The 25609-nt window shown below is 34.1% G+C and overlaps 1 protein-coding gene across 1 annotated transcript in view; it reads right to left on the minus strand.

Annotated features, from left to right (window-relative positions):
- Positions 1-25609, minus strand: part of LOC140158686 (calcium/calmodulin-dependent protein kinase type II delta chain-like) — a 127553-nt gene that overhangs the window by 75351 nt on the left and 26593 nt on the right. The window lies entirely within an intron of this gene.

Raw genomic sequence — 25609 nt, forward strand, 5'->3', positions numbered from 1 at the left:
CTCTATTCAGATTCATGTAAATGCCTTATTTTGTCTTAAATACATGGCTTTTGGCTGAACTACTAGCAGACTATGTTAGTACATCTATGACAATGAAAAAGGTACCAAAATCTGAATTTTGATGATTTTTTAGGATCATCTGGATGAGCAAATCACTGAATGGGCCTTTGAAAAACATTACAAACCACAATCTCAAGTTGTTATTCAAACTATCGCATCCCTTCATGGCAAGGCAACTATTTACATGCAGTCTATCATTCAACAGAGTTTATCATCACTGGGTATTAATCTCTCTCAATACATGAGGTAAAGTTACTTGTTACTACATCAATTAAACCATAAAAATGCCACATCCATTACCACCCATGTAAGTTATATACCTTCCTCAGCATATGGTACACATTTCAACATACAACTGGGATGTATAAACTTGAATAAGGCATAGGTTCAACACCAAACTGATATTTACACAGCCGTGACATAAGTCACGGCTGTGTCTTTTTTCTTACAGGTTCTTTCTTTCTTTCTTCTGTCGACCATTTCATTTGCTCTGGCACTGACATACTTACACCGATTTTGACCTAACTTGGTCACAACCATCACTGACCATGCCCCTACATGTCACATGAAACTCGTGGGGTCAAAGGTCACGTAGAGGTCACAGAGGTCAAAAACGTGATTTCAACTCAAAATGCTACTTCTCCCACAAATTTAGCAGGACAGTGCGCCACTTGCACACATGCATTGTTATCACCCAGTGTCTATAAATCATACACAGATTTGAGGTCAAAGGTCATTAAGGGGTCATTTCTGGTATAAAACCAAATTCCTTCAAAAATTTTATTAGCTAAGAAAAACATAGGAGAGTGACGGTATGTGCACATAATGAATTATGTTAACCTAATGTATATGTGGTATTTTTTTTGTTTGAGGTCAAAGGTCATTAAGGGGTCACTTCCGGTATAAAACGAAATACCTTCAAAACTTTTTATGTGCAAAGAAAAACATAGGACAGTAACGGTATGTTCACACATGAATTGTAGTTACCCAATTCATATGTGGTATTTTTTTATTTGGGGTCAAATGTCATTAAGGGGTCACTTCCGGTCTGAGACGAAAACCTTCAAAATGCCCCTTCTGCCACAAGTAACACAGCAAAGTAGTGCCACGTGCACCCATGCATTGACATTAGCCAATGTCTATGGGCGTTTTCATATATTTTGGGGTCAAAGGTCATTAGGGGTCACAACACGGCTGTGTTCGTGGGTTAGACCACAGCTAAGTCTAGTTTACTTTTCTTCTTATACCAAAACAGTGGAATAGATTAAATATGAAATTTAAGATTTTAAATTACAGAAATGTTATATAATCAGTATAATCATAACTATTTGTAAATCATAAAGTGATGAGGCAACAACATTATCAGAATAGGGTCCTGCCCCAAGTGCATGTATATAATTTTCATGCCACATATATTGTACTTCAAATGGGAGAATTTGCATATATAAATCTTGTACAATCCAGAATTGTGCTGAATATTGCAGCCATATGCCACACCTGATGTAACATCATACCTTTAATTTAAACACAGTTCACTAAAATTACACACACTTCTATTCTAGTATAGAGTTAATAATCCAGAGTTCCTACACATGGGTATGAGATACAATGCCCAAAGTCCACAAGGTCGTGTGTGAGCATTAACCAATAGATACAGGTTAGTGAACTCTGCCCCCCTAGGGGAGGCTTAACATATATATGTAATGCAACTCATTCTTAATATAAACTGCTTGCTTGTGTTTTCTGCATGGGTGGATACAGCAAGCACTTACCTACTCCTACACATGGTAATGTAATCAATTTTACATCATTTGCTTTTTCCTTTCCTTTTTTTTTCCATGACTGTGCTTGCATTTTTCATGCAAGAAAAAAACTGCAATGCTTTTATAAATATTAAACTCATCATTTAATACAAAAAGGGGTTGTTTTATTTTTATAAACATGGAATAAATGTGATTCTTTATATATTTGCTGGTCTTTTTTCACACAATTTATCTTTTCAAATGTAACATTCTGTATGTATATTATGATGGTCTACAATGTATTGTAATACCCACAACATGAACAGCAGGCAAACGTGTTAAACAATCTATATTTGAATACAATTATCCAAACATTAAATTGTAAGATTTGGTAATAAGCTAGTTGCTAATGCCTGTTTCATATCACTTGCATGCGGCAAGGTTATGCAAATCAACCATTCATAGCAGGCTGACTGTAGGTTTATAGTATGTAAGTATGACCTGTCCACTTCCATTCTTTCATAAATGAACCAATAAATCAAATTTAAATTTGTTGCACGATCTCAAAATCAATAGCAAAATGACATCAGTGAAGTTATGTGCAGGGGATAAAATTTCTTTATTTTCTAGTATGGTATTTAAAGTCATAATAATAGCGACGTAGCACACACCATATTTGATATAAGACAAGATTTACCTAGGCCAGGATTTTTCGTGGTGGGTGCCGATTTTCCAAATGCAGACCTTTTTAACAGAAATCTTTATCTCCTTAAAATTTATTCTTGGAATCTATGTTTTAGACACATTTCACAGAAAGTTCATGATTTGGGGTATATTTGTCGAAAATTTTGACATTTTTGGCCCAATTATGCAGACCATTTACTGATTTATGAGAGTGTGTTGCACACCCTGGTCTGGCTAAGGGTCTGAGGTTACCATTAGCAATGGTTTGGTTTGGTCCACCTTGGATACAAGGTTTTTGTGAGTCTAAGGTGCATCATAGCAGATGGTTATGTGATTTAATTACTGCCCTAGCTTCTTGTAATGAAAGTAAACAAAAATCAACTCTTGATGTTTGTAAGTTCTAAATAAAGGTAGGAAATCATAAGCACAGAGTATGACTCATAAATTTGTGCATAAAATGTACACAAGTTTATTATATTAAAATTCACTTTACAGTATCATTCGAGGTCAAGGATCCTGATGTGTGCTTTTCAAATATTATCATCAGATGCTATAGTCTCTAGGGCAAACATGTATTTGCATGACTTTACAATATGTTATCTACTGAAAATAGCAATTTGGAATCAGCTATCTACCTAAGATAGCAAATTTACAACATGATATCCACTGGAGATAGCAATTTAGAGTCAGCTATCTACCTAAGATAGCAATTTACAATATAACTTGAAATTGCTATCTTCAGTAGTTGGCAGCTTACAACATACAATCTATTGTTGATAGTAATTTGAAATCAGCAATCTACCTAAGAGAGCACTTTACAATATGCTATCTACTGAAGAATCAACCATTTACATATGATAGCAATGTACAATATATTATCTACTGAAGATAGCAATTTGAAATCAGCTACCTATAGAAGACAGTAGCTTCCATGATATCTATGAAAAAAGCAATTTGGAATTTGCTATTTACATAAAATAGTGATTTACAATGTATTATGTACTGAAGATATCACTTTGGAATTAGCTATCTGAAGAAAATAATTTGTAATCAGTGAAGGTAACATGCTGCATACTGAAATAATTTGGAATCGCTCTCTACCTGAGATTTACAATCTGCTATCTACTGAAGATAGCAATTTGGAATCGGTTATCTACAAAAGATAGCAGTTTATAACATGCTATCTACCTAAGATAGCAATTTACAATCTGCTATATGCTGAAGATAGCAATTTTGAATCAGCTATCTACCTAAGATAGTAATTTAAAACCTGCTATCTACTGAAGATAGCAATTTGGAATCGGTCATCTACAAAAGATAACAGTTTATAACATACTATCTACCTAACATAGCAATTTACAATCTGCTATCTACTGAAGATAGCAATTTGGAATCGGTTATCTACAAAAGATAGCAGTTTATAACATGCTATCTACCTAAGATAGCAATTTACAATCTGCTATATGCTGAAGATAGCAATTTTGAATTAGCTATCTACCTAAGATAGTAATTTAAAATCGCTGCTATCTACTGAAGATAACAATTTGGAATCGGTCATCTACAAAAGATAACAGCTTATAATCGCTATCTACCTAAGATAGCAATTTACAATCTGCTATATAGTGAAGATAGCAATTTGGAATCAGCTATCTACCTAAGGTAGTAATTTACAATCGGCTATATACTGAAGATAGCAATTTGGATTGGTTATCTACAGAAGATAGCAGCTTAAAACATTCTATCTACCTAAGATAGCAATTTACAACAATCTCGGGGCTTGAAAAAATGTTACTTTTCTAGGAAGCAAGCTAAATTTCCCACAATTTATAGCATGTTTTTATATACAAGAAAGTCACAATTTCCCTCCAAATACCAGATTTCCCTCCAAACACCAATGTTTCCTGGAAAGGAGCTTCCCAAATTCCCCCCTTTTTCGAGCCATAAACATGCTATCTACCAGAGATAATAATTTAGAGTCAGCTATCTACCTAAGATAACAATTCGCATTATATTATGTTATCTACTGAAGATAGCAATTTATTTAAATTCAGCTATCTATGCCTGAGATAGCAATTTACAATAATAATAAATAATAATAAATTTTGGACTTGTATAGCGCATGTTTCCAGCTGTCATGCGTTGCCACTGCTTGAATCATCAGAATCAGATCGCATGAACTATGCTATCTACTGAAGATAGTAATATAGAACACTGAACAAGCCATCTACTAAAGTCATTTCCTTGTAAGCATTCAGTAAAATGATACAGATTTTTCAACTTTGCAAACTTGTGTATACCGGTACTAAATGTATCTATTCTTCATTTAAACAACTTTGTAAAATGCCAAGCTTTATAGAAAAAAAATAAACCAATATACTTTAAAAATTAGACAAAACATAATATTCATGTATGTTCAAAGATGTTTAATTGGTTCAAAAACAACATTTACTACACTTGCAGTCTTATATCGTACCCACATGTTTGAGAGAGAGCTAAATCCAGATCAGTTGTTAACATAACACAAGTGAGTGGGATGATAAGTATTAAGTCCTGCTAACAAACAGGATATATTCAACGCTCCCTACAGAATTGGCCAAACATTATTCAAACAGTAGATTATGCTGACATTTGCTGGCATTCAAATTATATGCCACCTATGCTTAATAAAATACAACTGAATTCTATACTGACAAATTTATTCCAATATGACTTGCTTCATTTTATTATACTTGCATTTACTCCCATTTCTTTCTCCTCTTCTCCAGCTCTCACTCCTTTTCCCCTCTCCATCTTTTTAATGTCTCTTCCCTCTTTTTTAAATTGGTTGTAATTTTGTGAAGGATATATCACATTAATGTTTAGGACCATGGATAAAGTACAATCATGTGTGCTACACATGGCATAGAGAGTGTAAGTATTAAAACCGATCAATAACCTAAATGCAAACAGCAACCTAAGACAACCACACACAGACAACCATCTCTTACTTGAGATAAAGCTAGTGGTTTTGTTTTTTTTAGTTTTTTCCATCACCAAATTTACATAATTTAGTGTTTATACAGACAAACATAATCTAGAATATCAGATATATCATGTACACATTGTTCCCCGTTCTTAAAAAACAAGTGATATTGCTAATTGGAACACACTGCTCTTACGGGCTTCATGTTCATATAGACAGATCTACTTTTGATGCTCTGATTATTTTCTAATCGCATTGGCAACCACCGCCTCTCTCCATAGAATAAGTACCATGGACAAACTACAAAAGAATGCATGCCAACTATTGCCTGTCATGATGCAGGTAATTCCTGCTGGGCAATATGCTAGCTATATTACAAGTATGAAAAACAGTATGTTGTGACAGGGCTAGCTAGCAATGATGGCAAATCCCATGTCATTTTATTGTCTCCACCTACATACTTATTTAAATTCAAATTTAAAGCCTTTTTAACCCCTTAGTGATTGTCTTTAACTATATTGGATTCATATTAAGTTGGTCAGTACACATGAGAAAATCAAGGCAATAGAAAAGCTAGGTGTGCTTAGACCCTCCCTCGGGTCCATGGAGAACGACTGGTAATGTAGATTACATAGCATTAAAAAATCAACCCAATACATGGACCCTCCCAGTCTGTAAGCAATTTGCCTTCAAGTTCCCACAAAATGCTGGGAGTTCACTTTTACGGATTTGGAGTCAGGCAATCTTTCTATATACCACATCCATGTTTTCACTACATTAACGTTTGTGTAAGCGACTAAACAACGATATTGTATCCGACCAATCAACGCAGCTTGGCAGTGCGGGGATATTTGAAAAGGCTTCCTAGCTAAATAATGTGCAAACATTTGCAAACCGAGACGCGATAATATCATAATATGGACAATAGGCCTAAGTCCGAGTCAGTGGTTGCCTTTTTATTATTGCGCATACCATGGGTCTATCAGACGTGTGCCACTTGAGCTCAATACCTCTCAGTTGTTGACAAGTGTCCCATCCGATCTTGCGTCACATCCCGCGGCATAGCTTTGTGCTACCATATTTGAATTGAAACTGGGGCGGGGCTTTCGTAAGTGACATCGGAAACAACATGCTTCGTTGAACGAATACTTGGAAGGGAGATCTCTAACAGATTGGACCAGTCTCGGGAATCAGCGCTCAATGGACTTTCGCGTTCACTTATAATACTGAGTATATTTCTATATTGCTGCATGGTTGACTGTGGTGGGTGTAATTAGTGGCGTCGATTTGTGGATGAAGAGGAATGGGTTTTGGCATTGAAGAAAATAAGGGGGGTTACAGGACTTTTCATATTTTTTTTCATAGGGCATTATGTAATTATTTATTGTTACATTATCCAGAGATGGAACCGAACCGAGACTGGGGGCCAGTCTAGGTGTGCTAGGCCTTAACCAAAAAAAAATGAAATATTGTGTTGGTCCTCACAGGTTGAAAAATAATAAAGGTTATCACTTGAACATATTTAATCTTCATGATTCATTGTTTACTGCCTTAAGGGGTACTACACCCCTGCCCAATTTGTGCCTATTTTTGCATTTTCTCAAAAATTATAAGCATTTGTGACAAGTAAGATATGTATATTACAGCTACTGCACTGGAAATTTTATTTCAACACAGACAACAGTTGTGGAGTTACAGTCAAAAATGAGGGAAAACCAATATTTGATCAATAAATCAATAACTACTTGCCTTGAAGTTGCTGAATTTTCAATGCAGTAGTTGTAGTCCTTGCCCCTATAATATACATATCTTACTTGTCACTAATGCGCTATATTTTTTGAGAAAAATGCAAAAATAGGCACAAAATTGGCTTGGGGTGTAGTACCCCCTTAATTTGTGTATAGCAAAATTGGATTCTGCTAACAAGTGAAAATGTGGCACATCTTGAGGTAAAAATCATTAAAAATGCAGACTGGCAATATTGGACACTCTCCCTTGCAAAAATGTGTACAATACCTTTTGTGGAATATTTAGGATGGTTGGTTTAGGGTTAGGGGCCAATACAAAGCTGCTTAATAATATTTGCCCATCTGTGTTCGAGGAAGTCTGGTTAAGAAAATTTCCTCTTGTAGGTAATAATTATATATCTTACAATAAGGGAAAACACCCAAGAATATGTAAATGCAGACTGAATAAAATCAAATTATCAAAGTGAATAAAATTGTAAAATAAAAATTAATAAAAAAATACTCAATCTGTGTCTTTCTATGACATACCCAAAATATGAATGCAATGAGTTTGAGCAATAAAGGCTCATGTATAAAGGATGAAAACAAAATTCATTTACAAATTGATTTGTATGCTCAATATTTCAAGTACAGTACTGAAAAAGCACTCAAAAGCTTTCGCCGTGGATATTTATCAAAGGTAGCCACTTCGGTCAAACCTAACCATGCTAACATTAACAATAAGGTTTCTTCTATTTTCTGCAAATTCTAGCAATCACAATTTTCTGTGGCTAGATTACTAATCAAATTGTGCATTTTTGTAATATTAAAATATGTCCAGCGCAACATATCAAAAATGCATTGCTTTAGTTTGTTACAAATAAAATGCTTTTGTAGTACTTGTAAGCAAATCAAGTGATACGCTCACATGGTGTGAGGCTTCTCATCAATAATTCATGCCAAGCAGCTGACCCTATACAATGTGTACAAGACTGTTTTTTCCGACCAGTGATAATGTGGCTAAAGCGTTTGTGTACATCTTCTTATGCTGATGTCAATGTGATGCCCACTGGATAGTGAGATGGTAAAAGAGTAGAGAAAGCATCTGTTCACCATAAAGGAAGCATATTTACACAACTCTTATATCAAAATGTTTTCATTTTCCACCAGGCAGACTGATGACATAATAAGATGGTGTGTTGAGTCTTAAATTGTTGTTTTTCCCATTATTCTAAGGCAGAGGAAGGATAACTGAATAATTGACTGCCCTGGAAGACCTAGGTACAGTGAATGCAATTATATTTCTAGTGGGTCAATATTTAGGGTTTTCTACACACTGGACTATAAAAGCTTGCTAGCAACAAATAATATAATGGAATAATTGTCAATTGGGTTTTCACCTTTTTAGTCATTATCATGAATGTATTTCCCCATTACTGATAGTAGGCATACATCTGTTCATAGTGTGCCCACCTGATTGATTGCACATCAAATCTAATGCACACTTAACAAAGGAAATGCTTTACAACTACAATTTTAGGGAAATTAACAAGGTCATTGTATTTGCATGTTAAGAACTTTATACATCACTAACATCATCATAATGATTAAATGAATAGTAATATATTAGTATCATTAGTATGATGGGGAAAATGTTTACCCCAAGATCGCAACATTTCCCATTATTTCTCATTATTTGGAAGCCAAAAAAAATACATATTTTTCCAAGCCTGAGTATTACTATCTTAATCTGCATTATTTTTTATCATTACTACTATCCTCATCATCAATTGATGTGGTGAATATATATGATCACAATGCAGAAGTATATTCTGAAAACTGACATCTATCTTTCAAATATATATGCATCAGACACCATTGTTACAACTGTCAAATGGCACCATTCAGTGTGTGCAGTGCCTAATTATGAATTCTTTGACCAAGCAAATGAATAATAGGCATGTGTATTGGCAATATGGAGAAAATAGGGAGCAACTTATATATAAATATAATATATTCTAATCTAAACAACATTTTTTTTAATAAACACATTCTTCCTGATAATACGTACTCTAACCCCATTAGATGTTAGTAAAATCAACAGAAAATCTTTTAATTACTGTAATTCTGAAATCCAAAAAATCTGCATTTTCCTAAAAAACATCCTGAAGAACATAAACATCCTGAAAACTTGCACCCCTTAATTCATTAGAAAAGTAAAATACGTTTTTTCCTTGCTATCGGAAGGGAAAGAAGAAATGCAAAAGGAGAGAAGGTGAAGAAAGAAGTCACTTGGTACCCCCGGGATTCGAACCCGGGACCCCTCGCATGCCATGCACACGATCACCGACCTATAGCTACCGAGGTTAGGCTGTCCGAGCAGCAATTGCCTGGGTATAGGCTGATTGCGTCATCAAGTCATGTGGAATGCATGCATGCAGAATGGTGTTAATAGTGAGCTTTAGTGAGACTTGGCTGGGTTAGGGTTAAGGAGGTCTAAATCTAGGAAAAACATGTAAATTAACCCCAACCCTACCCGTGGGTTTTTTGCTATCGGAAGGGAAAGAAGAAACAAAAAAGGAGAGAAGGTGAAGAAAGAAGTCACTTGGTACCCCTGGGATTCGAACCGATAGTGAGTTTAGTGAGACTTGATTGGGTTAGGGTTAATGCTTGTTACCAAAGAAGCAACAGGCTTACTTGATAGCTTATAGTTGGTTAGAGCACTGGCTAGATACCCAGGGGTCCCAGGTTCAAATCCATGTTTATGAATGAAAATTTGTCATTGGCCGACTCCAGAAAAATAATAAGATAGGATAATTATATCCCCTATACAAAAGTTAAATTCTTTTAAGTCTTATATTTTACCAAAGCTTCAAGTCTTTTGGTGGAAACTATAATTTTACAGATGCGCAATTCTTCTTTCCCCTGTATATAAAATACTATCAAATTTACAGCATTTCAATATTGTATCCCACGAGTATACTATTCTCCAAATATATTGGTTTCATGGTCAATACATTTTTTTTATTTTTTTAATGCTTTCATGTTATTATGATAAAATGACAATCAATAAAGGAATCCTGTTCCTGTTTGCACCGACTTATCTATATTTGTTAAACCTTTCCATTATTTTGAAGAAAACAAACATTTCCAGTAAGTTCTGCGCAAAGTATTAGAAACCAAAAATGTCATGCTTGTCATTCTTTTTAATTCAATATACATATATCTACCAAGGGACAGAAGCAGGCAAATAGCAAAAGGCTAGCAATGAATATTTTAATAGTATGAAAAGATCCACTTTTCATACTTAAGGTTGTTTCCACAACAAAAAGGTCAAATTTGTACACAAAATATTTGCATAAATTGCTTAGAAATGCTAGTTTTAATTTGAATAGGTGCGATTTGCATGACTTCAACCTTACTATTGTCACACGTCTCAATATCCAGATATTCAAAAATTCAAATGGGAATTTAGAAATTGACTTCTATTTGCCAAAAGGGAAATACTACCTTAAGACCTTATGAAACTATCATAATGTCAACTTAAAATATGGAGCAAGGTGTGAATCACTCAGGTGTTTTGTGTTGCAACTAATATGCAAAACGCATGTCTACAAGAAGAATATATGCTCAAAGCACACACACAAATACACACTTGAACTTTTTCTTTTTAAATTGACTTGAACCAATTTGGCGTTGTCATACCGGATGTTAACACATTACTATGAGTATGCCATGTAATATTAGGTGTAAAGCAAGATGTAAAACACAATTATATTAAAGCGACTCTCATAAACACGACACAATCCATTCCATTTGGCCGTACAAGCAACTCATCGGCTGCATGTTTCTGCGACTGTTAATATTTTAGAGTGGTTGACATTTCTGGCTTTACTGCGTGCAAATTTACTTTGGCCTCAGATAACAAAAGAATCTAGGTGATCTTCCTGTTTGTTTGCTTGCTAGCCCATCTCTAAATTGTCCATCTTGCTTTTTTTTATACTGATAGGCACTGTGTACAATGAAATGGGCTATTCCAGTTGAAACACATACACCCCTATTGGAAGACATGGCTCGATCTCCTACAGAGGGGGTGTAAATGTCAAATTGAGTTATCCATTCAGGTAACACCATTTGTAATTCACACTCTCCGTCTGTAATGATTAAGGATGTGCCTTCCATAAAGGGTGTATGGATTTTAACTGGAAGAGCCCAGAACACAGCTTATAACAGGTGCAACTTCATATTTCTGATAAGTTGCTATGCGAGTTGCTTCTTGTGCTTCATGTTTCCTCAATGTTGTTGGCATTAAGAGTCTTAGACCCCGTTTACACAGAGAGAAGTCGACTTCAATTGCGACATCGAATTCAGATTGCGACTAAGGATTAGCATAAATTATTTCTTGACGGGGTGTTTACACGGTAGTCGACTTCAAAACAAATTATGAATTCAAATTGTATGCCATATCACTTGCTCATGTTTCAAATTACCATTATGAAGTCGACTTCTAATTACGTGTTCGTTTACACTGCAAAAGTCGAGTTTGAAGTCGACTTTGAATTCGACAAATGTTGCTCCAGGTCATCATTTGCAGTCGATTTCTGATTGCGAGTTCAAAATGCGACGACCCTGTTTACACACAAATGAAGTCGAGTTCAAAGTCGGCTAAAGTCGACTTCAGGCTCTGTGTAAACGGGGTCATAGCTAACCATCTATCCACCCCATCATTTTTGGGAGTGCCTCTAAAAAAGCTCTATTGCCTTTGACACAATGCAAAAAAATGTATGTCAAGATTTGATCATATGGTTTGAAACAAATAAATGCAACATTTGTTATAGTATTAAACAATTGTGTGTAGTTAAGGTGGTACTACACTCCTGGTAAATTTTGTGACTTAATTTTTCATTTTTCTCAAAAAATAACTACACACTGGTAACAAAAGTTATGTATATTATAGGGGCAAGGAATACAATTACTTCACTGAAATTTCAGTGATTCAAGACAAGTGGTTCATGATGTTAAGAAATTATTTACATTTTAGCGGTACCGCTTTTCTGATCATAAATAACATACCGCTTGTCTTGAGTCACTAAAATTCCAGTGTAGTAAACTGGATTCCTTGCCCCTATAGTATACATACCTTTTGTTACCAGTTTTATTTTGCGAGAAAAATGCACAAATAGTCACAAATTTATCAAGGGGTATAGTACCACATTAAATGTGCTGGCCAAGTCCCGGGGGGCCAAGTATTCTTACATCTTCCTAAGAGGCAATCAAGCAAGATCATTTTGCTGACTTGATGCCCTGTACAATGCTGTACATCAGATCATTTACGCTCTAACTTTTGGTCACACATGAAGGAGGTCACATACTTAAATTATTAAAGGGGCATTTCGTGATCCACAGCCTCATCCCCCCACTTTTCTCAAAAAAAGTTGAGATTTTTATATCGCTGGAATACTCTGGCTACATAATGTTTATGTACAAAATATTTCTTGCAGATTAATTAGTTTAGCAAAGATGCATGAAATTTGAATTTCGCCTGGTGCACCAGAACGAAATTACAACGCATTGTCTATGGAGCAGTGTAATACACATAATCATGCATAACTCGCAAACGCAAAATCGGAATCAACTGAAATTTTGGGAATATGCTTTTTTTGTGTATATGTACTGAAAAATGTCATAAAAAGAGGATGCTAGGATCACAAATACTAAATTTTAATGTAGCAATATGTGGAAGAACATTAATTCATACCAATTCCATTTCATTTCTTAAAGCCTTTCGTAAAAATATATGAAATTTTAATGTGTGCCAAAATATAAGTAGTTTGGGGGCATCTACTATGCAAATGGGAGCTATAAGGAGTGGATATTTTCACAATACATTAATTTGTACCATTTATGGCCTTCTTAAGCTGTAGGTAATAAAAATATACAATTATTTTTTATGAAATTATTAATCATGTGGAAACATTTACAATAAACAATTGAAATAAATGATTAAGAGCAAACATATAATCACCTGAAAATTAGCGGTTAACAATACTACTCTTTATACCAAGCAGCTCCTACCATTCACCTGCCCATGTTCCATGATTTCAGCTAACAAAGATATATGATACACTCATCCATGTTATAACCATATCATCACATTCAATTAGCTCTAAATAGATCTGCATTAAAGGCACTCCTCACTATTTTATCTCTAGGCAATCATATATTAGGCTTAAAAATGGAAAATCTAGGGTCACGTTTTGTTTGGTTTGTTTTATATTTCATACTTATATTTCCACATTTTGGGTAAAATGCACAAAATGTGCTTCCTTTTATAATTCATTATTCATAATTCTGATATATTTCAACAATGAGCCCGACAAATCATTGTTCTATGTTGTAATTTGTGGGGAACTTTTTAATATCATCTGTGGCAAAATATTACTAAAACAAACAAAAAACTGACAGACCAACCCCGATTTTGGAGCTGTAATGGCAATACAACTTGTCGTTTGATTTGGCCTTACTATTAAAATAGGTGGCTCAGGACTGAGTTTGTCAATTCAAAAGTCAATCTCTACCAAAATTCCTTCCTACAATGCGATATGTGTTCTGCATTAACAAAGTGGATAACAAAGGAGATGGAATAACATATGCAATGTATCTATTGTAATGCAATATGCCCATTAACTTGTGGAAAGGCATTTTGGTACAGATTGACTTCTGGTAGAGAAACCCAAGAGTCACATATTGACTAAAAGATTAAAGCTTTTGTTTTATTCAGAAACAGTAATCATTCATTTTAATATCATTAAAGTCTCTTGTCTTGGTATTGTTGTTAGATTTCCATGTACATATGAACAGGTTTTCAGTAAAGGAATGATAAATTATTGCAAATCATAAATTCATAATTTATTAAATTTAAGCTAACATCAAAATTGATGAAGTACCAGTAACAATATGTTCTTCAAAACTGAGTCGTGAATCAGCATTTAAAGGTCATCATCAATTTCTTTGGAAAGGAATGGCAGTTTATTCTTTATTTTTAATGTAATATTGTGTAACTATCGTGTGTAGGTGTCAAGGTGTTAAATGTTACCATCTTTACCATACGGCACAACATGTCTCTACTGCCATGTATGGTAAGGTAAAGAAACAAGCATCAGCCAAGAGAAATTGCTGATTGTGAAGAAAAGCACTCCTTGCATACAATATCCACGGCTACTTTGGGAGCTTTGCCATCAAATGTCAAATGACATGAGATACTTTACACATCTATGCTATCAATTTAGTATTACCATGGAGTTTATCTTGCATCTTGTTTCCTTCCACCGTTCATTCCAACTTGTTTTTGCCAGGGAATCATTGGCAGCCAGACCCAGACATTATGAATTAATAATGACTTGTAATGTAAGGGATTTTTTTAAAAACCCATACTTTATACACCTTCAGATTTCCAACAGGTTTGCCTCTGGACTGGAATAAAATTGGCAAACTTTTGCCAGAATCAATTCCGACTTGGAGTAGAGGGTTTCGTCAATAAATCAGTTGAAACCATCAACTTCTATTATGCATACACATAAAGTGAGCATTGAAAAACCTATATGGGAGTTTTCACAGTGTCACCATCATTTGGATGTTAAATGTCATAACTGTTATTTATTGTTTTGTGTTTATTCCTTGGAAACAACCCTGCTTGGAAACATACTTCTCATGAATATTAATCTTAATCATTTTTACAATTTATAATATTCCTGTTCACATTTTGTTCACAAATTCATCCACATCTCAAACTCAACTCTTGCAAAAACCAACTCAATAACTCTTTACTAATGTCACATTTATTTGAATAAAGGTGTAAAAAAAATGATGTAAATTTTTCCTATCAATAGTTTTGTAGCACACTCTCGTCTGCTTAAAACAGATCTACGACACATAATTTAATTACATCTTGCCAATTCTGTTTCCAAGATGGTCTCTGCATTCATGAGGAAATCCCCAATGACAGGTCGCGAATAGCCTATGAAGCGCCCTCAGGGCAAATACAGCCAGCGATGACCTCATCAAAAACCCATCTCAGGTACGTACAACTGGGATGTGAAAAACAAGATCTCCATATATACAGACTTCTTGTCAGTCGGTTAACGGGTCATTCTATATGAAAGATGTCATTATTTGTTTTCTTTTTGAAGCACTTTATATAAAATTTATGCTGATTGTACTTCATCAGATTAAATATTCAGTTCTGTCAAATTCACTGTTAAAATCCCAACAACTATGTTTACAAAAGAACCAAGAATTCACATTTTGCTGAATTTTGATGTGAAAAGTCAAACTGTTTGTTAAATAAGACAACATAGCACTAAAAGTAAAACAATATTTGTATATTTGTGATTGATTTTATCACCACACCTGAAATTTAAATACCAATTTTTTGAGGCCGCAGTGATCAGTGACAACCTGTAAAAGTGTGTGCTGAGGCTTGTGGATTATTGTTTAGGTGGTGTGTCTGTGTGTAGTGCACTACAAATCACTGCGATTTTTTGTTTTAAGCAGTGATAATTTTTTTTAAAGCTTTACTCATGAATATTTGTTTTTAATCATGACAAAGGGTGAAAAATTATGACCTGTTCAGCTTCACCCAATCGAGTTACAAACACTATTTCCACACAAAGATTTAAAAACACCAAGATATAAACAAAGATTAAATAAAAATAACCAACATATAAACAGAGCTGAGATAAATAACAGCCATCATCACAAACAAACATACAAACAGACAAATTCAAGCAAAATCAAATTTTATGTGAAAGTAACTGTTGTTGCTGGTATTGTTTTGCCAATGTGAGGCATGAGTGTGTAAATATAGGAGAGAATAATCAAAACTTTTTTATGCAAAAAAAATGTTAAAGGTTACAAAAAAGCCTAAAAAACATAAAAAAGAAAAAGTGACAAAGCTTGAACTGTGAACTTTTACACTTTAATTTATTTGGCAGCCTAATTTAAAATGTAATGCATGGCAATGTTTTGTCAAAAGGCATTTTGTGACTACCAATGATAAAATGGTAAATACTTAAAATGTTTTCATGCGAATAATGTTCATTATCAAATAAGTTACTGACATTTAACCTATAAAATAAACATGCTGATGTATTTATGATACATGTAGATACATTATGATACTAAATTAACCATAACTTGAAGCAGCATATCCATAACTCATCTACTTGATTTATTTCTAAGCTTTAATCTTTAAAAATATATTTTTAACAGGTTTCTTTTGATTTAGGTTGAACATTCTGCATGTAAACAGAGGAAGATTTGAAAGAAACTATTATCTAGGACACTTGGAATGACCCCAATGTTGAAGCTGGCTGGCAAGATAATAAGCTACCGTATTTCCTCGCCCCCATCAAATAAACGCCCCCACCACTTTTTTTCAACGAAGATGCTTAAAAAATGCCGATATTTCCATGCTATCTTGTGTAGTAAGCTTACCAAGTTGCTCACATGGTCGATAATAGCAGCAATATTTGGCGAAAATCTGAATCGGAAACCCGGAAGTAAACCAAAAGTCAGTGTTTCTAGTTCATAGTTCGTCATTTTAGTGTGACTTTTAAGCTTACTTAATGATTTTAATGGGAATTGTTGTGCTAAAAATGACCTCTAATAAACGCCCCCTGTTTGGAAAATGCAACGCCCGGGCGTTTATTCGAGGAAATACGGTAGGTATCTTCACAATTGGAGGTGACAGTATCATGTCTAAACTGTAAACATTATATTTAAATTATATTTTTAGTACAAATTGTTGCCGCCCCTTCAATTATGAAAGTCTTGTTAAGCACACTTTAGCAGCTTTAAGTCCACAGGAGCTTATTCTAATAAAAAAATCCTTTAAAAAGGAATGGGCACCCAATGGGAGATGAGAAGGGGGCACTAATTGCCCTACAGTACCTATACTTTTACACCATAGATCCCACATAACCAGGGAAAATATTGCTTTCTATAATACTGTAATAGTGGACATTTTTACACTACATTTATTTTCATGCGCCAAGCAGCTATCCCGAATATATAAATGCACAAACATATTTCATTTGAGTATAGGCCTACATATGAATGTGATGATGCATAAAATTGTGAGCAAGACAAACAGTTCAAATCAGCTAAGTGCAAAAAATGAATCGAGAAACAATGTCCATTTTGACAGTACTTTTACTGTATACCACCACCGCCTTGAAGTTATTTATCAAGATCACAGAATGCTATAGAATTGTTTCAGATTTAGACATTAGTACAAATATTATAAGGCTAAAGATACCACTGGACAAATATTATACCACACTATTATTAATTACGGACAAAATACTGCTAAAAATAGAAATATTAGGAGAAATTACTTTTGGATCAAACCCTATTAGGACCAAGTTACTGACTCATCCATGGACTCAATTAAACAAAACTTTGGAGCAAAATATTTTAGGACAAAGTAACACTTGGATAAAATACAAGAAACTGAACTTCATTTTTTTGGACAAAATTAAATTTGAGACAACTTACATTCAAAATTAGAATTATTATGAACTACTAGTTCCTATCACTAAATGGTTCTTTTAAGTTTAGAAACTAATATCATTGTTTTTAAATAAAAAGTTGACACTTCAGAACAGACATGGTATTAATATCATTTAAATTCAATTAAGATCGAAACATGTTATTTGGGATAATATTTGCTAATAATGGGTTCACTAATTTTATTGTTTTAACTAATTAATAATTATCACTAAATATTAATATGAAATGATGACCAAGATGATGAGAGTGCAATCACTTTAAAATGCAAGCTCTGCTTGGTGTTCACTTGCAACAGAGAGTGAGGATGAGAGAGAGACAATCATTATCCCAATCATGATGAAACTTCAAAAATAAATATGAAAAAAAAGTGAGACAAGCAATTAAAATATTGACCTTAAAGAGTGTCAAATGTCTTGGAAAAAAGAGGCCATAATGCACGTCATTCCATAATCAGCACATCACAGTTTTTTCTTGACTGTGTGTTAAGAGATACATAACGGAAAGCGAGAGACAGAAAGAGAGAGATTTAATGTGTGCCAGCTTGTTTGCTTTCATCAGTAGACGACAGTCATGTTAGCCATGTCAACTTACCACTAGATACTGCAGTGCCATCTGAATGATCAAGGACAAAAAGATCCCAAAGAAAATAAAATACAAATGTAAATGTCATACAATCATGTTTGATAGCAGTTTAAAAGTGAGTAAATTTGAGCACTAGGCTGGATGTGTATTTGATGGCTGTGACGATGAGTAACATGATACATAAGAACAAACTATGATACAAAAATACACTGTAACAACGCTTTCACAATCCATAACCATATTGCTTACAAATTGAGACTTGTAATTTGTGTGGATGCAATGAACATTAATTTTTTTTAACATCTGCCAAGTGATTAATATCAAGAAACTACATGTAAAGCGAAACATTAGCTTGTAATGATTTTTAACGATTGTGACAGATCATGTGTGCATGTTGCATGCCCTCCAATTTAGCACTCTAATGAGATAATGACACAATAACTCTATGCTTTTGTTTTGGAGTAACCTCATTTTCAGTTTTTAGCAATTACATATCTCAACTACATATATCATACAGTGTCTCGGTAAAAAGAATTTCCAATTACCTGAACTGTCATTCAGGGATTTTTAAAGCAGCCAATTATATTCCTTAAATTTGATATGAAGATTCACTACAAAACAGGTGGTAGCATTAGTGACAGATATCAAATTTCACAATGTCTGTAAATAGTCATGTACAATATCTCTGGATTTTTGCGCTTCTTTTCCAAGCAAATTTGTGCCAGAACAATTCAATCTAGTGAGAAATGCCACTTTTATTAAATATTATACTGATATTTTAAACTATATGAGCATCATACCGATTGTATTAAAGTCGGATATCTTGAAAACCAGCCATCCCAAAAATAAATATCAAAATCAAATCCAATTCCTTTTCAATATCAAAATATTTAATGTAAATATACGTGCATGCGCATTGAGATAGGGGAAGGAAGTAGATGTAAGGCCAATAAAGTCAGAAATTATGTCCATATGTTATGATGGCACAGTTACATCACATAATGCTTAAATTCCTTTGCAACAACTCCAGCTCACTACTAACCTTTAATTAAATCAAGAGGATTGGCAAGAGGTTTATTGAAATTTAAAAAATGCTTGGACCAGTCAAATACATTTATCATGTGGGGCAAAGTACATTGCTAAAATTGGCTGAAAGTACTCACACGTATAGAATTTTGTCTTTTTTTAAATAATACTGCCAGAGAATCTGTTATGTGATTATCATTTTATCATTAAATCTTATTGATTATGCCAATATGCAAATCAGTATGGCAAGCATGGCTACAGCCTCTGTAAGACAATAGGAGCAGTTTTACTCAATTTGAGGGCAAAATTCTGCAAAATAAACCTAGTACAAATCCTATGAATGTTGTTAGCATAATATTCGCCAAACTTACATATTCATGACCATTTTCAGGCAATTTAGCCTGTTGACTTCATTGATTATTGGTAAAAAACAATGATTTCAAAAAAATTGAAATCAATGAATTATGGAAACTATATGGCTGACTTGCCTCAAACAAAAATAATATTGATCAGTTTACCTTACAATAAATGATAGCTCTATTTAAATCATGTCTAGAGCATTTTCTAATTTCAAGAAGTATCCTTTTGAAGCCCCTTGAGGAGAATATAGAATTATATGCTGTAATATTAAACCAAACATGATAAAATAAAAATGGCGATGGCAAACTAGAGCAAAAGCCCCAAAGTCAAACTATATTAGGTAGTAGTTTAACAACAGAGCCGCTGCTGAGTGAACAAATACAGCATGGATGAGCTACCAAGGTTCAACAGTGACGTCGATTCCGATAAATTCTAACCCCCAGTTGACTCGTAGAAAGCTGAAAATATAACGCCTTCTGTATTTTTAGAATGAGGAGTTAAATCACCAGTCACCAACAGGCATTATTTTGCGAATATATTCAGAATGTAATCAATGGTGTACAAGAAATATCCTATATATGTCATCAACATCTTGACTTTTTCATTGGGAACACTGTTCTTAATGCACTCTGTATTGCTTGAAATTGATACATGTGTGTTACAGGAATCTTAAAATTCACTTAGTAAGTGATCAGTGCATGCAGAATATTGAGCTACATAAGAAGGGGGTATACGACACTTATGCAGACTTGCTACTGAGTAGATGAATTAGCATGTTGTTACATGTGTGTAATGGAAGAAACATTTTGGCCAGCCAAACTCCAGTTTCCATACTTGATTCACATTCTTAATTCCTTAATTTCTTGGCAATGCGCTTTTAAAATTGACTGAAGAATAAAAAAAAACAGTATTTTGCTTTAAAGAACAAACAGAACGTGATAATTGAAATCCAATCTGTAAAAACAATTTAAAAAACAAAGCAAAATAATTGTCATTTGATGTGTGCAAATGTTGCCATTTTATTTACACTCTTCATAAAATATTAAAACTTTTATTTACAATCTTAACAAATTTAAAGGTAGTCATGAAGTTAGTCACTCACAGGCTTCATTCCCAATGTTTTGATTCCTCAATCCACCTAGACTAGTACTGGCAAAGTAATAACTTCTCATAACAATTTCATTTGATTATCATCATAATTGACCCTTGTTAGAGTCGATGAGTCAATTGCACAAATTTTTAATTATATATTAAGGGGGAACTATACCCATTGCAATTTTTTTTTGCATTTTGTGAAGAAATGAGGGGGAAAAAAGCATGTAAGCTACATTGATACCGAAGCCACCAATAGAACGAGACGATTTGCCCCTTCATTTTACATACCACTTTGTCCAATTTTTTTTCTCATTTCTTCACAAAATGCAAAAAAAAAAAAATGCAATGGGTGTAGTACCCCCTTAACAGACAATAAAATCTGCAATAACCAAACCGCAATTGATTTGATCGTCATCTCAACACTTCAACCTGTTTTGTACATAATCTCATCATTAATTCACACGTATACATTTATTTATTTTATAACTTCATTTGTGTGTGGCGCATAAACTATTCTCAAGATCTGCATTTTTGTTGACAATTGGGAATTTGTCAGAAAACCATGTTCAAAAGTATTGACAACGATTTGATTTTGAAATGATTTAATTTAAAGGTTTCTTTGTCATTAAAGGTTTCTTTGTCATTAATATTTCAGTTAATTACAGACACTCATGGTGTTTCAAATTTCAAAATAGATTATTGATTTTTCTTCTTTTTTCATTTTAAAACTCTAAATATGTTATTCCATGAAAAGTACGCTGACGCAGAAGGTACATCCTCTCATGATCAAGAATTAGATATTTTGCCTATAATTAGTCTCATGCATAAATACATGATAATATTATTGAAGGTAAATGTTTATCACATAATTGCAGACAACATTTAGAATCAAGAGAGGAAAACAATAAGGGAACTAATTAATTAAACAATCAGGCAAGAGAACAGTTGAATGTCTAATTGATTATTCACTAACAAGGACAACATGTAGCAACAATAAATCAGCATGTCAAATTGCTGTAACGAATATGCAGACTATATTGGCTGTCAAACTTGGAAGATGTATATGAAATATCTTTTTGTTTTTATCATCAACGATATAACTGCAATATAAAATAATAGTGTTGGCCGATCCAACCCAAGATCGGATCTGCCGATCTCCGATCTGAAAATTAGCAGATCGGGCCGATCCGATCCCGATTCATTAAATGTTATTCTACAACCAGTACAAGTTCATTCAAGTCGGGCCCCAGTAATGTTAACGGTCAAAGCTTAATTCCCCAAACCTGTAACTATGTACAACAAATGTAATATGATGACCGTTTTTAGAGGTTTTTCATGTCAATATCAACCCAAATAAAATACCATTTTACACCCCAAGTCCCAGCGTTACTCACTCAGTGCCTCCGATTGTCGGAAGTTTAATCATTAATCCATTTCTCTTGATTGTTTTATTCTTCTTTCTTCTCCGCGAATCAACTTTGAAGCGTGTGTACCAAGTTAGGCGAATCACTTTGCGAATTGATTCGATGACCCTGCAGCTAAATCAGCTCCATCGATATTATAATAATTTATGCATATGACGTATTGGGGAATACCGCGAATTCCCATCCTGATTGGTTGTGCAGAGTTGTTTACATAAAGAATTCACGTGTTCGGAGATTAAGATATGTAATCGTCCGTGTGTGGAGGCATAGCGCTAATGTGCGCGATTCCAACATGCCCTCAAATTCACCTTGGGAAACCCGACATTGAAGGGCGCACGTGTCGAGTGTTAAAGTGTTTACAAATTTTTCCCAGGGACGCACTGTACAGTCGGGAGTGTTGTCACTGAGTGGATAATATTATAAAATACAGTATGAAACGACATGATTCTTGCGGTGGTAACAACGTTTTTTGGAAATATATTGGCATTAAATAGTAGTAATGTTACATAAGAAAGTAATGGTAAGCTTAAAGAATTGTTGTGTACTTTTATTACTGTCAAGTTCAGAGATCGGTAAGCTAGATCGGCAGCTGATAGCTCATCTGCCGATTCAGATTCAAGGCCAATGCAGTCCATATCGGCACCGATCTCCGATTCACAGATCGGTATCGGCCAACACTATAAAATAAAGTGGACTATAGAATGTATAGGGCATAAATTACACAAATTTGCTGAGCTATCTGGAATATCATCACAACTTCACTCCAAATACCCGGCTAAACTACCCCCCTATATTGTTTGAAAATGGAAGAAGCTACAATTATCTTTGTATGAATTAAACACATGAGGCAGCTCCATTTTAATTTCATACACCCTCAGAAAATGATTCAACCTGAATCTTGCACATACATGTAGGGAAGTCAAGTTTCAATTAGAGTTGCCAATGCATTTCCATTTGAAATATACACCCCCCCCCAACAGGGGGAGTGGACTTTAAACAGATTAGCCTAATAATTCTTTCCTTCAAATCTTTAGGCGATACATGTATATATTTGAGAAGCAAGTCTTCGGTACAAGGCTAGTTTGATCATTGGAAGTTCACCAGGATATACACACATACATGCCCTAGTATTCTTGTTTTCATATTACATAACTGGGCCACAACATATTGAATGATCCATATTATACTCAGGTGAGATGTCATACACATAACATGTAACGATTTGTGGATGGGTGGGGGTAATATACATGTACATATCTATTTACAAACACCATATGTTTTGACAAACCGGCTGCCAATCTGAAAATCTAACGCGACACCGGATTAAACCTACTCAAATTTCAAAACTTGGTATATTGGTACGGTTGAAGATACAGTAGTCATATCATCATCATCATCATCATCATCAACATAATGGACATGTGGAATCTCTGGCTCAGCTCAACTCACACAAGCGTAACATGACCACGTATATGCAATAACCATACAGGAACACGACTCACTACATGTATATTACAGCAGTCGCATATTGTGGGCAACTCTGTGTAATACCTCAATATTAGTTTGCACTACAGAAATTTTTGTGCCTTTTTGGATTTATAGTAAAATAATTTTTAAAGCCTGGTATGATAACAGATAGTAAATAATATTTGGAAAAATTGAATAATTCATATGTGAATGAAAATAAAATATGTAAAAGATTTCAATAGAAACATGTTTTTAAATGAAAGGTTGATGATGCATAATGTTTAACTGTAACACAGCTGCACAGGGAGATTGATGAATAACATTGCTAAATCCTATCCACTAAATCCACATGATAAATACACTAGACCTAGTATTCATTCCGCTCTAACAGCGGGACTTGAGTAAGCATGTCTTTTACAACAGTGCTAAGTATTAAAAAAGGAAAAATATCCATAACATTCTATGATTTCATTTAATTTCTCCCCCCTGGTTTATTAATGTCCAATCTGATTCCCCTAACGATATCCCAGCCAATTATTTCCAATAATGCAGTTCACTAGTACTGTTCCACTGAAGATATAGCTTCAGTAGTAGTTCCCAAACAGTCATTATATCACAATTGAGGCACATACATACATTCCATCTTTAACCCACATCTATTCAAAACATCTCCCCGATGTTGCTGATTCCATCAAGCTCCCCGCTTCCCCGACACATTGTCATGAAAATTACCTTACTGCGAAAATGAAAAAAAGAAATTACTCGTATTCTAATAGTGAAAGCAGAGCAGTCTGAATGCCTAGTGTATTGAATGGCTTGCTTGAGCTAGCTAGATGCTGTCTGTTTTGCAATGGTCAATTTGTCTATGAGTTGCCTCCCATCTATCATATGTCAGGAGAGAATATTAAGTAAATATTAATACCCATGCATAAGGGGATACCAGCTTGGTGCAGGTGTAACGGTATAGTATGCAGTATCTCTTCAATTATGGATGATGCTACAATGACATGCTATTATCATTTTTAATTCATAGTTAATTACAAGAGTGGACACAAAGGTGTTGACGGATTCCTTTAGTTTCCATCAAATTCTTTACAACAGGATACAACAGCACTATTGTTGCATATTCATGAGATGGTGCACTGGGATCTGCTTCACTTTTCTTTCCTTCTGCCTTTCTTTCAAAATCCATAAATTGGTGAGTTTACTAATTCGAAATGTTCAGAGAAAAAACATTCAATCTACAAATTGCAGCTCTTCATAAAAATTGTAATTAGATTTAAAAATAATTTTACTTTTGCCTTTGACAAACAGTGCAGTTAGAAAATCCATAACAAATATATTTCTAATAAACATTATGTTTTTCAAGGCTTCCGTAACTTGAACTCGCTCCATGTCTCTGTCAAGACAACTGTCTGTTCCTCAAATTTATATAGGCTATGGTCTTCAAACTGTCCAACCCTCATTCCTAATAAAACAGGACCAACATTTTCAGCCCAACATTTTTTTTTTTTTTTTTTTTGCAATACGTATCATAAGGGTGGTGGCCCTTGGCTTCATTTTAAGCATAATCTCTCTGAACATTCTCTGGAACCAGAGAAAAACTGCTATTTAAAAAAAACTAAAAGTTCTGAGGTTTTTATTCAAAGCTGGATAAAGTTGTACATTTTAAATATTTTTGCTTCTATTGAACAGCTAGCAATAAATGTTAATTCAATATATCCTTGGCTGTTCAATAGAAGCAACAGTATTTAAAATGTACAACTTTATCCACCTTTGAATAAAAACCTCAGAACGTTTAGATTTTTTTTATTTTTTTTTTAATAGCAGTTTTTCTCTGGTTCCACCCTTGAATAACAAGAAATTTAGGGTCTATAACTTTTTTTTTAAATTAAATTTTTGGAAAGC

The sequence above is a fragment of the Amphiura filiformis genome, chromosome 8 (assembly GCF_039555335.1).
Source record: "Amphiura filiformis chromosome 8, Afil_fr2py, whole genome shotgun sequence".
Taxonomy (NCBI): domain Eukaryota; kingdom Metazoa; phylum Echinodermata; class Ophiuroidea; order Amphilepidida; family Amphiuridae; genus Amphiura; species Amphiura filiformis.